General features: G+C 30.1%; 1 protein-coding gene and 1 pseudogene across 2 annotated transcripts in view; both read left to right on the top strand.

The window, feature by feature from the left end:
- The first annotated feature begins 1,985 nt into the window (after positions 1-1,985).
- On the top strand, positions 1,986-2,941 carry LOC126549569 (uncharacterized; annotated as a pseudogene).
- Positions 2,942-12,513: 9,572 nt separating this feature from the next.
- LOC114124352 (trace amine-associated receptor 1) overlaps positions 12,514-17,688 on the top strand; it is a 53,907-nt gene continuing 48,732 nt past the window's right edge. The window contains exon 1 of one of the 2 annotated variants that reach the window (XM_050201775.1): positions 12,514-12,644. The gene's annotated coding sequence lies outside the window, so the exon portion shown is untranslated. The remainder of the gene's footprint in view (positions 12,645-17,688) is intronic. The other variant, XM_050201774.1, reaches the window with a different exon arrangement.

The following is a 17,688-nucleotide window of genomic DNA, read 5'->3' as shown; positions in this document are numbered from 1 at the left end:
GTTTCTATAGTGTGCTATTGTTGACGACTTTTTATTTTACCTTTATATGGTTAAAATGTTAGAAAATTGTTGACCGTGTAACGGTGTAGCCGTCACCATATAAAAAGGTCCTTTTCAGGACCACCAATCACAACACAGCATACATAAAAACAATACCATCTGAGAGACTTAGCGGTGAATTTAAACCCTTTAGATTCATCACAGAGTCTCACCAAGTACGGCGATGGATAGGGGACACAGTGAAGAAAATAACAACACCCCATACAGATCTATAAGTTCAAAATTGACTCCATAATGAGGAAATCCGTACCGACAGTAAGCACAAACACGCACGGCGGCATACTGGTGGTTTACTAGTCGGTACGGATCACAGTATATATACCGGGCACTTTTCAAGACAAATTAGTATTCAGTCATTATCACCATCGTCAACATATAAGTCAACACACAACGACGAACACGAACATAACTGATTTCTACCAGTTACGTTCCGGACTAAGCAGCGAAGACACTCGTGAAACGAGGCGGCAACCAACGAATCTACCAGTTACGTTCCGGAATAAGCAGCGAAGACACTCGTGAAACGAGGCGGCAACCAACGAATCTACCAGTTACGTTCCGGACTAAGCAGCGAAGACACTCGTGAAACGAGGCGGCAACCAACGAATCTACCAGTTACGTTCCGGACTAAGCAGCGAAGACACTCGTGAAACGAGGCGGCAACCAAACGAGTATCTACCAGTTACGTTCCGGACTAAGCAGCGAAGACACTCGTGAAACGAGGCGGCAACCGACGAACACGGCGATAAGTCTACCAGTTACGTTTGAGTGTTGAGGCGGCCGTCGACGAATATAATAAACCTTTCACTTGGCGTGCAATACCAGCGGCTCTTACACGCGGTTTTGCACGCACAGTCGATCTACCATCGCGACTGATGAAAAACGGTTCTTTTTAGAATCATCAGTTCAATCCCACTATAGTGAGCCTACTCAGGTTTCACTGTAGAAACGCATAACTGTACACGACTTGCATAAGACCGTGGAAAAGTGTGTATAACCCGTTTTCCAAGTCATATTGTGTAAATTTAAATATTAGTTATGCTCTATATGTCGCGCCTCTAAAGGCCCTGACATCACCCGTTGCGGCTCGCTTGCTCAAGCTAGCCCCGCGGTTTTAGAACAAATTATATATCATCCCATTTTTATAGTTATTTCATTATATATATTAATATTGTCAATAAATTTATGTGATACCAAAAATTGGAGTTTTTAATATTTCAATATGACAAGTCATTGAATATCATTGCACTGTGTCAACTGGCGCCCAACCCGGACTCGACACGACCAACCAGAAGAGAGGAGAAATACATACACACATCAATTGTTAAAATAACTACTCAATAGTTTACTAGTCGGTACGGCAAAAGAATATACTCGTCGAGTTACTAGTCGGTACGGCAAAAGAATATACTCGTCGAGTTACTAGTCGGTACGGCAGAAGCATATACTCATCGAGTTACTAGTCGGTACGTTAGAAACGTATACCCGATAATACCAGTACGGTCATTCTTTGCAAACAAATTGCCTAGCTGGCACGGCTGACAAACGGATCTACTAGTCGGTACGGAAAGCATATACTCATCGAGTTTACTAGTCGGTACGTTAGAAACGTATACCCGATAATAACCAGTACGGTCATTCTTTGCAAACAAATTGCCTAGCTGGCACGGCTGACAAACGGATCTACTAGTCGGTACGGCAGAAGCATATACTCGTCGAGTTTACTAGTCGGTACGTCAGAAACGTATACCCGATAATAACCAGTACGGTCATTCTTTGCAAACAAATTGCCTAGCTGGCACGGCTGACAAACGGATCTACTAGTCGGTACGGCAGAAGCATAGACTCGTCGAGTTTACTAGTCGGTACGTTAGAAACGTATAACCAATACGATTATTCATTGCAAACAATCCTAGCTGGCACGGCTGACAAACGGATTTACTAGTTGGTACGGCAGAATCATATACCCGGCAATTTTACTAGTCGGTACGGTAGAATCATACATCTGTCGATCTTATTAGTCGGTTCGGAGAATTATATACTTGTTATTAATTATTAAAACGACAACATGACTAGACGGAACCAGGTGACGCCTGGGGAGGATCCGACGGAAAAAAACACGACAGTTAGAGGGAAAGGTAGCAGCATTAGAAAAGACCACACAACAGCTACATAAGAAACTAGAGATGATGGAAAATCAATATGAAGCGTTACGACAACTCATTAATGACACAGATACCAAACTACTAGTGACGACAGCACGGCAAGAAAAAGATATCCAGACATTACAGACCAATGTTACTTCATTACAGAATACAAAAAACGATGGTAATGTTATTAACACTATCACCAGATCAACAGTAGATATTACAGCCCCAACATTTAGTGGAGAGAGCAAGACAGAACACCCAAAACAATTCCTTAAGGATATGTATAATTACCTGGATCACAAACAAATTACTGCCAGAAGAGAAAAAATGATAGTAATAGAAAACAATCTTCGTGGAAAAGCATCAAAATGGTACACAATGATCAAAGATGCAGCTCTAGACGAAGTAACATTCAGTGAATTGTTCCTCAAGCATTTTTTCTCTGAAAATCATCAATGGGAGATTTTCATTAAATGCACAGAAGCGGGAAAAAAACCTATTAAAAAGGATTTTCAGGAACATTTTCATCATTGGATGGCGGAATTAAAACACTTAGACTCACCTAAGATGAATGAAGAACAAGCAATAAACTTAATTACAAAACATTTCCCGATAGCTATCCAAGCATATATACAAACAACAAAAGAAAAAAGTTTTTACCTATATGGGAAAAATTAGGTGAATTGGAAAACAATAAAAATCACGAAGAGGAACCAATCAAACAAAATGAAAACACAACAAAACAAACAATTTTAGGCAAAATAATACATATAATAGAATGCCATACCAAACAAACAATCAAAATTATAACAATACACCGGATACGCACAAACCATATGCACAAAGACCAGCACAGACCTATGGAAACAATCATAAATCAAACATCAGACAATTAACCATGGACCAACCAGATTCCAATGAGGACACTATAAACAGTGGCAGAGAAGATCTAGATGAAGACCATGATGGGACAAAAAACTGGGAACAGGGGACTGCGGAAACAGATCGACCACAGTCATAAATACCCTTGATCTAAAACACATTACAAGATTAACAAAAAGAAAAAACGTCCACCGGACAAACTGAATCTTTTAAAAGCGGAAGATTTAATAAAAGACGAAGATTTTGACATCACAAAAAACAAAACCCTACAAATGGGATGCCCGTATACCAAAATGCTTATAAACAACAAAGAATACGAAATGTTAGTAGATTCAGGAGCAGAGATATGTGCAATATCTGAAGAATACTATAACAAAATAGTAAAAGATAATCCAAAGATACCAATAATACCGTTAACGGGACTTAGTATACATAACGCAACAGGTAACAAACCTACAAAAGTAACTAAACAGATCTTACTACCAATAGAAATAGGAAAAGAACAAATACAGACACCATTTATTGTAATAAACAATTTAAATGAGAAAGGTATAATAGGAAGTGACTTTCTGGAAGTAAGTAATTCAACAATTGACTACGAAAAAAGACAGTTAACAGTAAAGATAGACAATGAAATATATAAAATACCATTCTCGAGAAAAAATTCATTGCAACCAATCCACTTACGAGCAATATCCACACAATCCATCACAGAACCATTGGACCAAATACAATACAATATATTACCTGATCACATTCAAAGAAACATAGATAAGCTAATACATCAATACCCAGAAGTATTTCGAGATACACCCGGTGAGATAAAAGGGTATGAGTGTGTAATCAGATTAAAAAATGATAAACCAGTTAACCAAAGGCCATATCCTATTCCGATCACGAAACGTGAGGCAGTGGAAAAAGAAGTGAAGCGTATGTTGGATATGGACATAATTAAACAGTCAAGATCACCATACTCAGTACCAATTGTACCAGTCTTCAAAAAGAATGGTGACGTACGATTGTGCCTTGACGCAAGAAAAATCAACGAACATATTATTCCAGACCGAGAATGTCCGATGACTATAGAATCAATTTTTTCAAAATTCGAAAAAATAAAATGTATTAGCACATTGGATCTTCGAAGTGGGTATTGGCAAGTAAAACTGGCAGAAAAGAGTATGGATCTATGTTCATTCCTTATAAATGGCAGAAACTATTCATTCAAACGCATGCCGTTTGGTCTTAATATAAGTGGCTCAGAGTTTCAAAAGAGTATGGACATAGTATTAGGACCATTATTACAATCTTTTGTAACAATATATGTAGATGACATACTAATTACATCAGAAGACGAAAATAGTCATTACGAACACATAAAGATGGTTCTAGAAAAATTTAAAACTTATAATGTCACTGTCAACATCGACAAATGTCAATTCTTCAGAAAACAAGTGTCATTTTTAGGTCATATAATTTCAACGGAAGGAATAAAAATGGACAATGACAAAATAAAAACTATTCAAGACTTCAAAACACCGAGCAAAAAGAAAGAAATACAAAGTTATTTAGGTTTTTTGAATTTTTACAGAAAATATGTAAAAAACTTTGCACATATAATTGAACCATTAATAGAATTAACACGAAATGATGTAAATTGGAAATGGGAAGAAAAACATCAACGAGCGTTCGAAGAATCGAAACAGGCATTTTTGAATGATGTAATAATAACATTTCCTGATTTTTCAAAACCATTATACATAAATACAGATGCATCAAATGTAGCTATAGGTGGAGAATTATACCAAATATTAGACAACAATGAGAGAGCTACACTAGGTTATGCAAGCAGAACATTAAAATCACCTGAAACAAGATACACCACTACAGAAATTGAGGCATTAGCGTTAGTATACTGTTGCAACAAATTTCGACAGTATATATTAGGTCACAGAACAATTATACAAACAGATCATCATGCGTTAACGTTCATGAAGAGTTGCAGATTAACCAACGGAAGACTTACTAGATGGACTTTGGCTTTGCAAGAGTATGATCTGGAAGTACAATATATCTCGGGGAAAGATAATATAGTGGCGGACACACTCACTCGTTATCCAAGGGTCAATGAAGAACGAGAAGAAGTGAGAATATCAATTAATAAAATCAAAAAATCAGAATACAGCACAGAATTAAAAAAATTAATTGGGAATTTAGCCAATTTACAACGCTCGGACATAAAGTTAAAGAGAATAATTAACACAAAAAACGAACATGTAACGATAAAAGACAAGATAGTGTTTGTAAAAGGTAAAACAGAAAATAATGGGCGAGTAGTTATACCAGGTCAAATAGCAAACATGATAACACAAGAAACACACGAGATCATGGGACACCCAGGTCGATACAAAACGTATCATGCATTAAAAAGAATATGCATATTTAAAAATATGCACAAAATTGCAGCATCAGTTGTAAGAAATTGCGACAGTTGTCAAAAAAGTAAACCCATTAATTATCAATCAAGTGGACCAACAAAATCTCACAAACCAAAAACACCATTTGAAACAGTATCAATTGATTTAATGGGACCACTTCCAACTGGCCGGGGAGGAACACATTATATTCTAGCAATATTAGATACATTTTCAAAATATATAAGACTGTATGCACTAAAAAAGGCGTCGGCAAAAGCGATAATAAATAGACTTGAGCAGGATTATATACCCAACACGGGTAAACCACAGTCAATACTCACAGACAATGGTACTCAATTTACGGGAAAATTGTGGAAAACAAAACTCCATGAGTTAAATATTATAATAAAACATTCTACTAAGTATCACCCACAATCAAACCCGGTCGAAAGATATAACCGAGAAACAGGCAGGTTGCTAAGAACCTATTGTTACGATCAACATACCAAATGGCCGAATTACTTAGAAAATATAGAAGATTGGATGAATAAAGTACGATCAGAAGTAACAGAAATGACCCCGTGGGAAATAATTAAGGGAGAAATACCAAAACAACCATTGGAAGATATAATCAAATTTCCTGAACAGATGCAGAAGGAAGTCAAAAAAGAAGAAATAGTACAAATGGTAGCGTCTAGAATTAAAAAAAAGGCAGAAAAACTGGAATCAAAACAAAAATAAAAAGAATATCGAATACAAGGTAGGACAATATGTTCTAATACGAAATCATGACTTATCAAACGCACACAATAAAGAAATAAAAAAATTATTTCACATATTCAATGGACCATTCATTATAACCAGAATAGTCGGAAAAAATACATTGGCAATAAAAGATACAAGCACACAACGCGAAGAACTCATTAATGTATCGGAAGTTCGTCCATACTACGGTATGGACAAACAAGACACGGCTTAAATATAAAATACCAAATATAATGAGCCAATGAGGTGTAAGATAGCGTTGACGAATCAACATTAAGCATTTAGTACACAAACGTATATAAGAACAGTCAACAAAATTTTACTCATCAGTCAAAAAAATGGCACCATTAAATAAAGCACGTGAACTAGCTAAACGAGAAGCAGCAGAGAAAAGAAAACAGTTTTTAAAAGTGGACAAGGAGAACATAAACGGGTTATCATCAGTAATGTTGGTGAAAATCCAAACACCGAAGATCAACGAAATAAACAAACAGGAGACTATTCCTAGTATTATGACCATAAATAAGGCAAGGAGCATCAATGAACAAGAACAGTGGAATCAACCATTTGACTGGAGATTTGTAACAGAGAACACATTGTACAAATATATTCCATTTGAAAAAAATATCAATATATCACAAGCAATGGACTACGTGACGGATAAACTTAAACAACACGAACCACCAACAAAAACAATTAAGGCAGTAGACAAGGACACGCCAATTTGGTATATGTCCAGAAATGCGATTCGTCGCGCACTTTACAAGGCGTCCATACAAAGACGTATTTTTAGTAGCTTATGAGATCCGTCATCGGTTCATTCAATTCACCCGGTGACACATCTGGGGGGGAGTTGTAACGGTGTAGCCGTCACCATATAAAAAGGTCCTTTTCAGGACCACCAATCACAACACAGCATACATAAAAACAATACCATCTGAGAGACTTAGCGGTGAATTTAAACCCTTTAGATTCATCACAGAGTCTCACCAAGTACGGCGATGGATAGGGGACACAGTGAAGAAAATAACAACACCCCATACAGATCTATAAGTTCAAAATTGACTCCATAATGAGGAAATCCGTACCGACAGTAAGCACAAACACGCACGGCGGCATACTGGTGGTTTACTAGTCGGTACGGATCACAGTATATATACCGGGCACTTTTCAAGACAAATTAGTATTCAGTCATTATCACCATCGTCAACATATAAGTCAACACAACGACGAACGACGAACATAATACTGATTTCTACCAGTTACGTTCCGGACTAAGCAGCGAAGACACTCGTGAAACGAGGCGGCAACCAACGAATCTACCAGTTACGTTCCGGAATAAGCAGCGAAGACACTCGTGAAACGAGGCGGCAACCAACAAATCTACCAGTTACGTTCCGGACTAAGCAGCGAAGACACTCGTGAAACGAGGCGGCAACCAACGAATCTACCAGTTACGTTCCGGACTAAGCAGCGAAGACACTCGTGAAACGAGGCGGCAACCAACGAATCTACCAGTTACGTTCCGGACTAAGCAGCGAAGACACTCGTGAAACGAGGCGGCAACCGACGAACACGGCGATAAGTCTACCAGTTACGTTTGAGTGTTGAGGCGGCCGTCGACGAATATAATAAACCTTTCACTTGGCGTGCAATACCAGCGGCTCTTACACGCGGTTTTGCACGCACAGTCGATCTACACCATCGCGACTGATGAAAAACGGTTCTTTTTAGAATCATCAGTTCAATCCCACTATAGTGAGCCTACTCAGGTTTCACTGTAGAAACGCATAACTGTACACGACTTGCATAAGACCGTGGAAAAGTGTGTATAACCCGTTTTCCAAGTCATATTGTGTAATTTAAATATTAGTTATGCTCTATATGTCGCGCCTCTAAAGGCCCTGACATCACCCGTTGCGGCTCGCTTGCTCAAGCTAGCCCCGCGGTTTTAGAACAAATTATATATCATCCCATTTTTATAGTTATTTCATTATATATATTAATATTGTCAATAAATTTATGTGATACCAAAAATTGGAGTTTTTAATATTTCAATATGACAAGTCATTGAATATCATTGCACTGTGTCAACCGTTATATGAACTCAAATGTATTAAATGTAAAAAAAAAAAAATAGGGAAACTCTCACTAATGTGTATTGTAAGTTTTCAAGTGTATTTTGTCATTGAAATATTGAATAGATCATTATAAAATAATATATTTAATTTAATTTAATTCAATTATTAAATAATTATTTACAGGAAAATAATTCTGAACCAAGAAGTCGTTCATTATTTTAGTAATTTTTGATAAAATAAAAAAATAAAATTTATATTAATTTGTACTATTTATTTACTTTATAGTTTATATACGTGCTTATATTATAAATTTAGGTTGATGTAGATAGGTACATTATTCAAGTTGTATTTAATAGCGTACTAGAGAATTACATAACCGTCGTAAAAAAAGGTAATGATTTATCATTTTATCAAACCATAGAAAAATATGATTTGTAAAAGTGATTGTAACTGTAGAAACTATTCATTATAATAATATATGATAACTTACAAGTAATATTAAGCATTGAAACTTTATTAAAATGATTAGATTGTATTTTAAAAATTTTAACAAAAGTAATCAAATACTTTTTTTTGGATACCTAGGTACAAGTTTGATATAAATAATATAAAGTATATAAGAATTGCTTAATAACTCATAGAAATGAGTCATATTATTAAAGGATAGTAAATTAATTATTATTATATTCGTGTTTTATTAGAGATTAGGTTTGAACTTTCTGAGTTAGGTATTTTCCATGGAAACTTATGGAAAAACTTACTAACAATTTTTGATATTGAGATATATTTTAATAAATTTATTTTAACAAAAGACATTTGTTAAATATTACTTTAAATTAAGTTACCCGTTAAAATATTTAAGATAAACTTTTAACTATTTTAACGATTTACTTTTGTTATTAAAACTGTAAATATAACAGAATATAACGAACCGCTTTTTCGCATAAGTAAGCTATTTACGCTGTAAATGAATTAGGTTCATAAAAGAAAGATATTTAGTGTATATTTCTTAGTTATTTGATACACCATTGTGTAGACCATGCCACGCCACCATTTCAAACCAATATGTTTAATCTGCCTATGGATTAGTGTAAACATTCTAGTGTTAGAGTTCACTGAATTACTAGGAACTATGATAAAATCTATTTTTGATAAGCGTTGAGAATCGTCTTTTCCCTAATTAAATTTACTTAAGTATTCTTTTAATTTATATTTATTTATTTATTTTGTATTTCTTTTAATATCTTAACATTGAATTTAAAGTGTATATTGGTCATGTTAAAAGAAAAAGTAAACAATGTCATTATCAAAATGTATTAGTTTTAATATTTTATACGAATTTGAGTTCTTTGTTAAAATCTCAATGATTAAATGTTAGATATGATTTGGTACACTTATGAAACTAAAAATTATTTTTACAGCTATAAACTTTTTATTATTATTTTTAGCTTAAATACACAAAATTCTTATATTAGTCTCAATATAATATGCAACTATATAATAAACGTGAAATGATTTTACACTATCAATAATAACATTCTATACTTGAACTAATTGATTTTAGTTGGTCAAACTTTAATCCTAGGTACCTACACCTATGAATAATTGTTAAATTATTGAATTGATTGACATTTTGATTGGTACATACCATAGATTAATATATTCATACTATTCCAGCAAGTGGTGCACATAAGCCTCACATATTCTTGGTCACAACCCGAATCTTCATAATAAACATTAAGCTAATGTATAGTACTATTAATAGTGCATATTCAAATTATTTGGAAACACAGAAAAAGATAATTTAAATCATGATGACTATGAACAGTGTTGAAAAATTTATAATGGGAGAGGAAAGGTCAAAATACGTCTTATTATAACGTATTTTATTATAAAATAGAATATAGACGGTACTCGTACTTAAAAAATTATAGTATTTGAATATTTTAAAATATTTTAAAGAAAAGTTAAATAACACTAAAACTTAAAGTACCTAAATTTATAATACACATCAGCTTTATATGTTTTAATATATTATTTATAACAAATACATAAATGTAAGTGACTAAAGATAACAAAATTAGTATTAACCGTTATCCCATCACTTGAATAATTTTCTTAAAACTAAACAAATTTCACAATATGCTAAAATTAAACAAAATGTAAAAAATAAGAGTAATTTATTTAATCAGTGTCCAAACATAAAAAAAAAATAATAATAATACATTGCTTCACTGAGAATTTAAAAGAATTTATCATTTTACTTTTTTTGTCAAAAAAAAAAAAAATAAATAAATAAAAAAAGAACTACAACTCGCATATGGATAAAAATATAAATTACTTTTTACAGTATTTTTTGTACTGTTCTTTATTTATCGCTGGATTACAAAATAACATAATATTTTCATCCTAGGTGTATATCAAATAATTAATTTTTTCCGTAAAAACGAATTTTGACGTATGCGCAATAAAATATATCAAGATATTAATCTTTAAAAGGTCAACACAAAAAATAATACTTATGAAGTAATAAAGTAATGCAATGACGTATTTTTGGGTTAGAACTTTGGGAGGTTTCTTAATTTTAAAAATTATAATGATAAAAATAAGTATTTTGTAGGTGACTACGGCAAAGGATGATTGAAAGAAAAATAATATGACGGCATTCGCGGAATATTGCTAAACTGTTTTATTTTAATAATGCATCATACAACTACCGTATTATCACTAGTATTGTTTGACTCCACTAGGTACCGAACGTTACAGATTGCTAAACTAAAATATAACGATTGCTAATAATTAAATTGAAATCGAATCATCAAATTCCTTAAACAATGTTCACACTTTCCTTATACAATATTAATTCAACTATGAAATTCTTATTTAACGATTTATTGTTTTTATGTATATAAGAAATAACTGTTAAATGTTAGCTATAATAGAATGTAAAGAATGATTAAAAAGTAAGTTATATATTTTAAAAAGAAACGTTTCATAACAAAATAATTATCTGTCCCTCGAAAAATATATTTAATTAATTAATACCTCGTTACTAGGTATTAAATAAGAATGTTTCCTATTGTGATATTATAAATCCACTTCAGACATCAGAGTGTAATATTTGTCGAACTTGAAACAATAGGTTTAAAACATTTTAATTATTAATTATTTAAGACATATTTTTAGTTATTATTATAGTATTTTCTAATTAATCAAACCGTATGAGTTATGTTATTTAAAAAATATGGCCATGTAGGACACAATATTGTTTTTATTTTTAATTCCTAATGACTCAAATAAGTGAATAACTGACTTTAAATAAACACGAGACAATTTGATTCTCCAAAGACCAATTTATTTAGTATGTCTTAACTTACCATGTGTTATCTTTTGTAAATCGTTTATGTAAATTAGTAATTAGTAATTAATATTTTAAAATATTCTTAGAGATGGAAATTCCACGGCCTCTTCCTTTTTTTTAATTAGATAACGACTTTTTATTTAGAATTCATGTAAATTTTAATATTTTTTTAAAAAAAATAAGTAAGTAGTTATTATATTTTTAATTTCAGTTTAATAATCTATTCATTATATTTTTCATGTTGTATAGAATACCATAATTGAAATTTATAAACATGTCGTAAAAAAAAAATATTGATTTTTTAAAACGATATCACCATTTAGACTAGTAAAAAATCTTATAATATCCTTTAAAAAAACTTTTTTTAAAATTTTAAATGCACATATTACTCTTAAATATTTGTAGTTATTTTAATACACTTTTATTACTTAATAGTAATTATTTCATGTTCATACCTATGTACCTACTTATATATTATTTAATATGTTACCTATCTCATACACTGATTTAAATCCTACTATTCAAATATATTAAATAATAATATACAAAAGTTATTATAGAAAACTATAATAATACATACTTAGGTACCTATTTGAAACTCGATAATAATAATGTATAATATATATTTTGTTTGTGTATCACGATCATCGATCGAATTCTATATCGGAAAACTGTGAGCCTCTTATAACTAAAATATATTTATGACTGATATTTTACCGTGTACTTACGCATTCGTCGTCTGTATAGTAATCCTCGCTCGTAAATTTGCTTTTGCATAGCATGTATAGTGAACGCTTGCGCTTCTGTCTTTTTGTGGTGCGGAATCGGCGTTTCAAGTCGCGTAACGGACAGTGCGTTCTCGACTTCGGCCCCGCGAGCTTACGGCCAACCTTTAACCGAAGTCATAATAGACGAACATTGTGAACAATTTGTAAGTATTATATGCTACTTAATTTAATTTTAATATTCAAAACTATCTCGCATACTTCAAAATTTTTCCCATACACTTTAAAAATGTTAAATATTTTACCTAATTCAAACCTGAATTAAACACGCAATATAGGTAGGTAATAAAATAAAATAAAAAATTATTTCAATTTCTATGTAACATGTATGCATTTAATAATTTGTTTTATGTTATTATTAAATTATAACACGTTAAACATTTATAGACAAATTAAGAGAAAATACAATAACGTTAATATTAACGGTTGGAGTATATTTTTTATAAATATATTATTTATTACTTTTGTTTAATGAAGTTTTATCTTGCCCGATAATACCATGATCATTACACGTTTTTTTTAATAAGTTAAATACAAACAATTTACTTCTTTTAAAAATAAGATAAGTTTTTATTTTTAAATTTTACTGAAGAATCATAATATAATAAATATATTATTATAACAATGTATTATATTTGTATACATAATTATTACTTATAACTGTAATTATTCAACACAATAAAGGTAAATAAATAAATATCGTATAATACCCACATAAGTACAAAGGTTAAAAAAAACTAGATGCGTACTTAAATAGGAAATATATTTAAATTTACAATATACATTTGTATATTGTTAAGCTTTTTTTAAACAATTTTTTTTTAAAATTATTTTCATTATTTTTAATGATATTGGTATATATTATTGTTTTAAATAAATATATATATATTTTTCATTTATTTAATACATGTAAAAATATAATTTTATAAATATAAAACAATAATAATATAAAACAAATTATTAAAATGTTTCAATATATCGTTATCTATATTTTTTAATAGAATATACAACATACATATACCTAATTAGTAAAATGTTAGGCAAATTTATATATTTTAGAAGACTATAACATTATTATCAACAATCTTCATATTAAAATATACATTAATATATTATCATATTTTCTCTTAATTTATTGAAAATTAGGATTTACATTGGTATTTAAACGATGATCAAATGGTAACTGTAATTGTTTGAAGTTAAAAAAATCGACGTACCTATATAGAAAACAATCTAAATTTTAATTAAAATATAAACTATTCATTCATGTAGTTATGACAGTTATTTACAAATGTGCAATGTAAATACATAGACTTGTGCATTGTCAATTAATAACGCATCACTACCTATTCATTTTTCTATAATACTTATATTTTACCTTCAATTAACTCAGAAGAGGTACGTTAAATTAAAATGTCATTCTGGATGATATTTAAATAGCTTTATTGTAACGAATATAAAAACATGATGATCACAATCGCAAACAAGTAACTTTGGATAATGGGATAATGCACAAATCTCTAGGTATTTCTTCTTTTACGCGATGACCTAAACAGATGATGCTATAAAGGATTCGGTGTATTCGAATGACGTTTTACAATCCCAAATCACCACAGAAAATAAATCCTAAACAATGTTAATGGTGTTTGTCACAAAGTAATATTATAGAATATAGATTAGTAAATGATAATGTTTGGTTTTATACGAAATTGGCAAGCTTTCATTTTTCATATACGTATTTGTCTGTCAGCGTAGATCTTTTATACAAATTTACCAATTACTCTTTTTATTTCAAAATTATGAAAATAACGACGATAGAAAAAAAAAGTTGAATTCTATTGCCTAATTTTAAGTATATGTATTTCTAATCTGATTTGTTTTTAAATTCTGAGCGAGTCGAAGAATATATTGATTTAGCAATGATAATGTGATTGTGAATTTTATTGTATATTCTGAACAGATTCAACTAAACTTAATACTAAAATAAAATAAATTACTTTAATATAGCTATACTAAAAAACATATTAAGAAATATACTTAGTGTTATAAGCTGAAAGTCTGTACAGATCATCTCTGTTTAGATTCATTTTTCCTACACATCATTGAATTCAAATTTAACACACATGTAACAATGACGCACTTGACACCTTTATAAGTGTAGTTAAGTGTTTCTCACTTACCTGCGTTTTTTTTTTTTTTTTTTTGGACGATTATATTATGATGATACTTTTTATATCAAAAAAATACGGCCCAATCTTCAATATTAAGGGTAGTTTTTAGTAGCAAATTTTATAGTTTATTCTTTTAGGGTCAATTCTACTGTGGGTACTATTCTTAACAATCAGTGTAAAAACTAAAAAACTAAAAAAAAATAATGGTAAATTGATTTTTTTAATTTGTTATAGTTCAAAATGTTATAATATAGATACTTAAAATGTTTAATAGACATTTTAAATTGTCTTTAATTTTTAATATAGGTTTATTGAGGATAACAATTTAATTCACTGTCAAAAAGATCAAAAATTGAATACAGTGTTTCTGATAAGTTGTACTTAAAACTATTTAAAGTATCAAGAATAGATGTGTAAAATATTTTTATAAGCGTTTAAAGTTCTAATTATTATGAAAATGAATAATTAAACAAAAAGTAATCATATTAATTATTATTTTGTAATTTAAAAATATTAATTTTAGGGACTTAAATTTATTGCTACATATTGTGTTATTTAATATTCAATTTATACAAAGTTTAATTTTGAAAATATTTAAACTAATTTTAGTTTAAATTATTTATACTATACGAATCTAATTTTACCGTAATGTACGTTGCTATTATATTTACTTATACGTTTATAACAGTTATTCATATAAATTATATAATATTATGATAGTTATGCGCAATTATATTTTAGAGAAATTTTCAGCATATTATATTATTCTATAGTAATAAATAGATAAAAAAATTAATATCCTCGGAAATAGAGCTATAAAACATCATCTCTACTAAAGAACCGTTTAACGTGTGTAATGATTTATCATTCAATTCAAGTTTAAAATATTCATTACAGTGATCTACTCAATGGCGTTGCCTGCAGTATTCGAAATCTACTATACAACAGAGTAACTTCCTTGATTTTTATTTATCTACCTACTATTTTTCAATATTTTTCAGGCAGAAAAGAAGATTTAGATTCCATTTTTAATGATCAATATTTCAGCTTTGGAATATAATTTTATTTTATTTTTTTAAACTAAAATAAATAATACGAATTTTACGAATTGCCTGAAAAACATTAACAGGAATATATTGGTGGGTAATGCTACACGGGGCAATTGATAAAGCTCTACTATGATGGTGATTGGTGAGCACAATATTTACCTGCCATCTATCCCGGACAACCAACCTTTGGCATAAGTCCTTGACAGCCGACATATTACTAGTAGCTACCTATATATGATTTATATACGTATTTGGCTATTTATTCATATAAAAAACAAAAGTACCTAACAGTATCCTAATACTAATTTAATTTTAAAAATATATTTGTTTAAATTAATTTTAAAGTTTATAAAGTTACTATAAAATATATATTGAATATTCGTATAACTATATAATATAGTTGTTCAAAATCGGTGATATATAAATATTTTGAAAATAAGACGTAATAATAAAATAATAACTATTAGCATTTTTATAATGTGTAACTACGTGCAGTATAAATATAATATGAATTTTTTTAGTATACTACTCGTATGTAGGTAACTGACATTTTATTTTAAATTTACGAACAATGCTAATACATTTTCTGATTTTCATAATATATTTTTCAATTTTTTATAAATTATAAGTTTATGTATATAGGTACTTAACTCATAAATTCATAATTAATGACAAAAAATTAATTATTTTACCAACATTGTTGAATAAATAAAAAATATATTTTTTGTAACTAATTTGAAATGCGTTTCATATAATTAAGTTACTTTGCACAAGTATTTAAGTCGATCAATATATTTTTCTTAATTTATTATTCTCAGATTGGACATATGATAAATTAAGTCGTAAACGTGTACGAAAAACAAACATTAAATACCTATCAATAATTAAACTCATTTAAATACAGTATTAAAAAACAGAATACTGAAAAATATTAGTGTAGGTATAATAGATATGGATATTTATGTATTGATAATTGAAATATATTTTGAAACCCGTTATATTTGAACATAATATACGCTTATTATAGTATCTATGTAACCTGCCCAAATTTCGGTTCTAAATTTTTAAAGATCGATATTTTTGAATGTATTCAAATATTATCTCTACAAAACTGTACATCAAATTTATTCAGCTGAACTTTGCAGAACACGGAACTAGAAAAATATATACCAAAAATTATAGTGTATAATTTTAAGACTATATATATGTATTATGCTTATCATTTCAAAGGAATACGTAAAATACATAAAGTATATAGGTACCTAAAATAATAAGCGCTCACTCTCATAGAAAGGCGTTGTTTGAGAATTTTAGACGACTGATGTTATTTTAAACATAATATAACATAGAAATTCGTAAGCAGGCGAATGCCAACGACTGTGAGCAAAAGAAAACTTTTAATCCGTAATTCCAGACTGGAAAGATATTGTTCAAATCGACGACAAAATATGCCACGACATCCGCATAATATCTATATATAACAAATAGAAGATTTTAGTATTTAGAATCATTTGCCATTATGTGTTATTCTAAGGTTAGTGCAAACAACCGCGTTCGTTGATATCCATTTTCATTAGATTTAACTCCATATTATGTAGGTACCTGTACGATTGTACCTAGTTGACGTCTGGCGATTCACGACGATTTATGGATCGCGCGCCAGTCGACGCGTATAATCAAATGTTCACATTAAATTATGTGCAAATAGGTTGGCAAACACGAATAAGATTATAATATATACACTATACAGCAACCAGAAATAAGTCAAAACTCGAGGTGTTCGTTAAACTTATTAGTTATTGCTGGTAGTGTCGAGAAGAGATAACGAAAAAGGCTTCTATAGCTATAAGATCAACGTAATAGGCAATAACAGCACATTAGCGCTTAGTTTTATCTCGTAAATAAAAATCGGATGAATTCAATTTTGACCTAGAAGTTAAAATGGTTAAAAAAAAAAGTTAAAAACAGAT

Source organism: Aphis gossypii, chromosome 2 (genome assembly GCF_020184175.1).
Source record: "Aphis gossypii isolate Hap1 chromosome 2, ASM2018417v2, whole genome shotgun sequence".
NCBI classification, from domain to species: domain Eukaryota; kingdom Metazoa; phylum Arthropoda; class Insecta; order Hemiptera; family Aphididae; genus Aphis; species Aphis gossypii.
The sequence above is the reverse complement of the archived record's forward strand: the minus strand, read 5'-3'. Positions and strand labels throughout refer to the sequence as shown.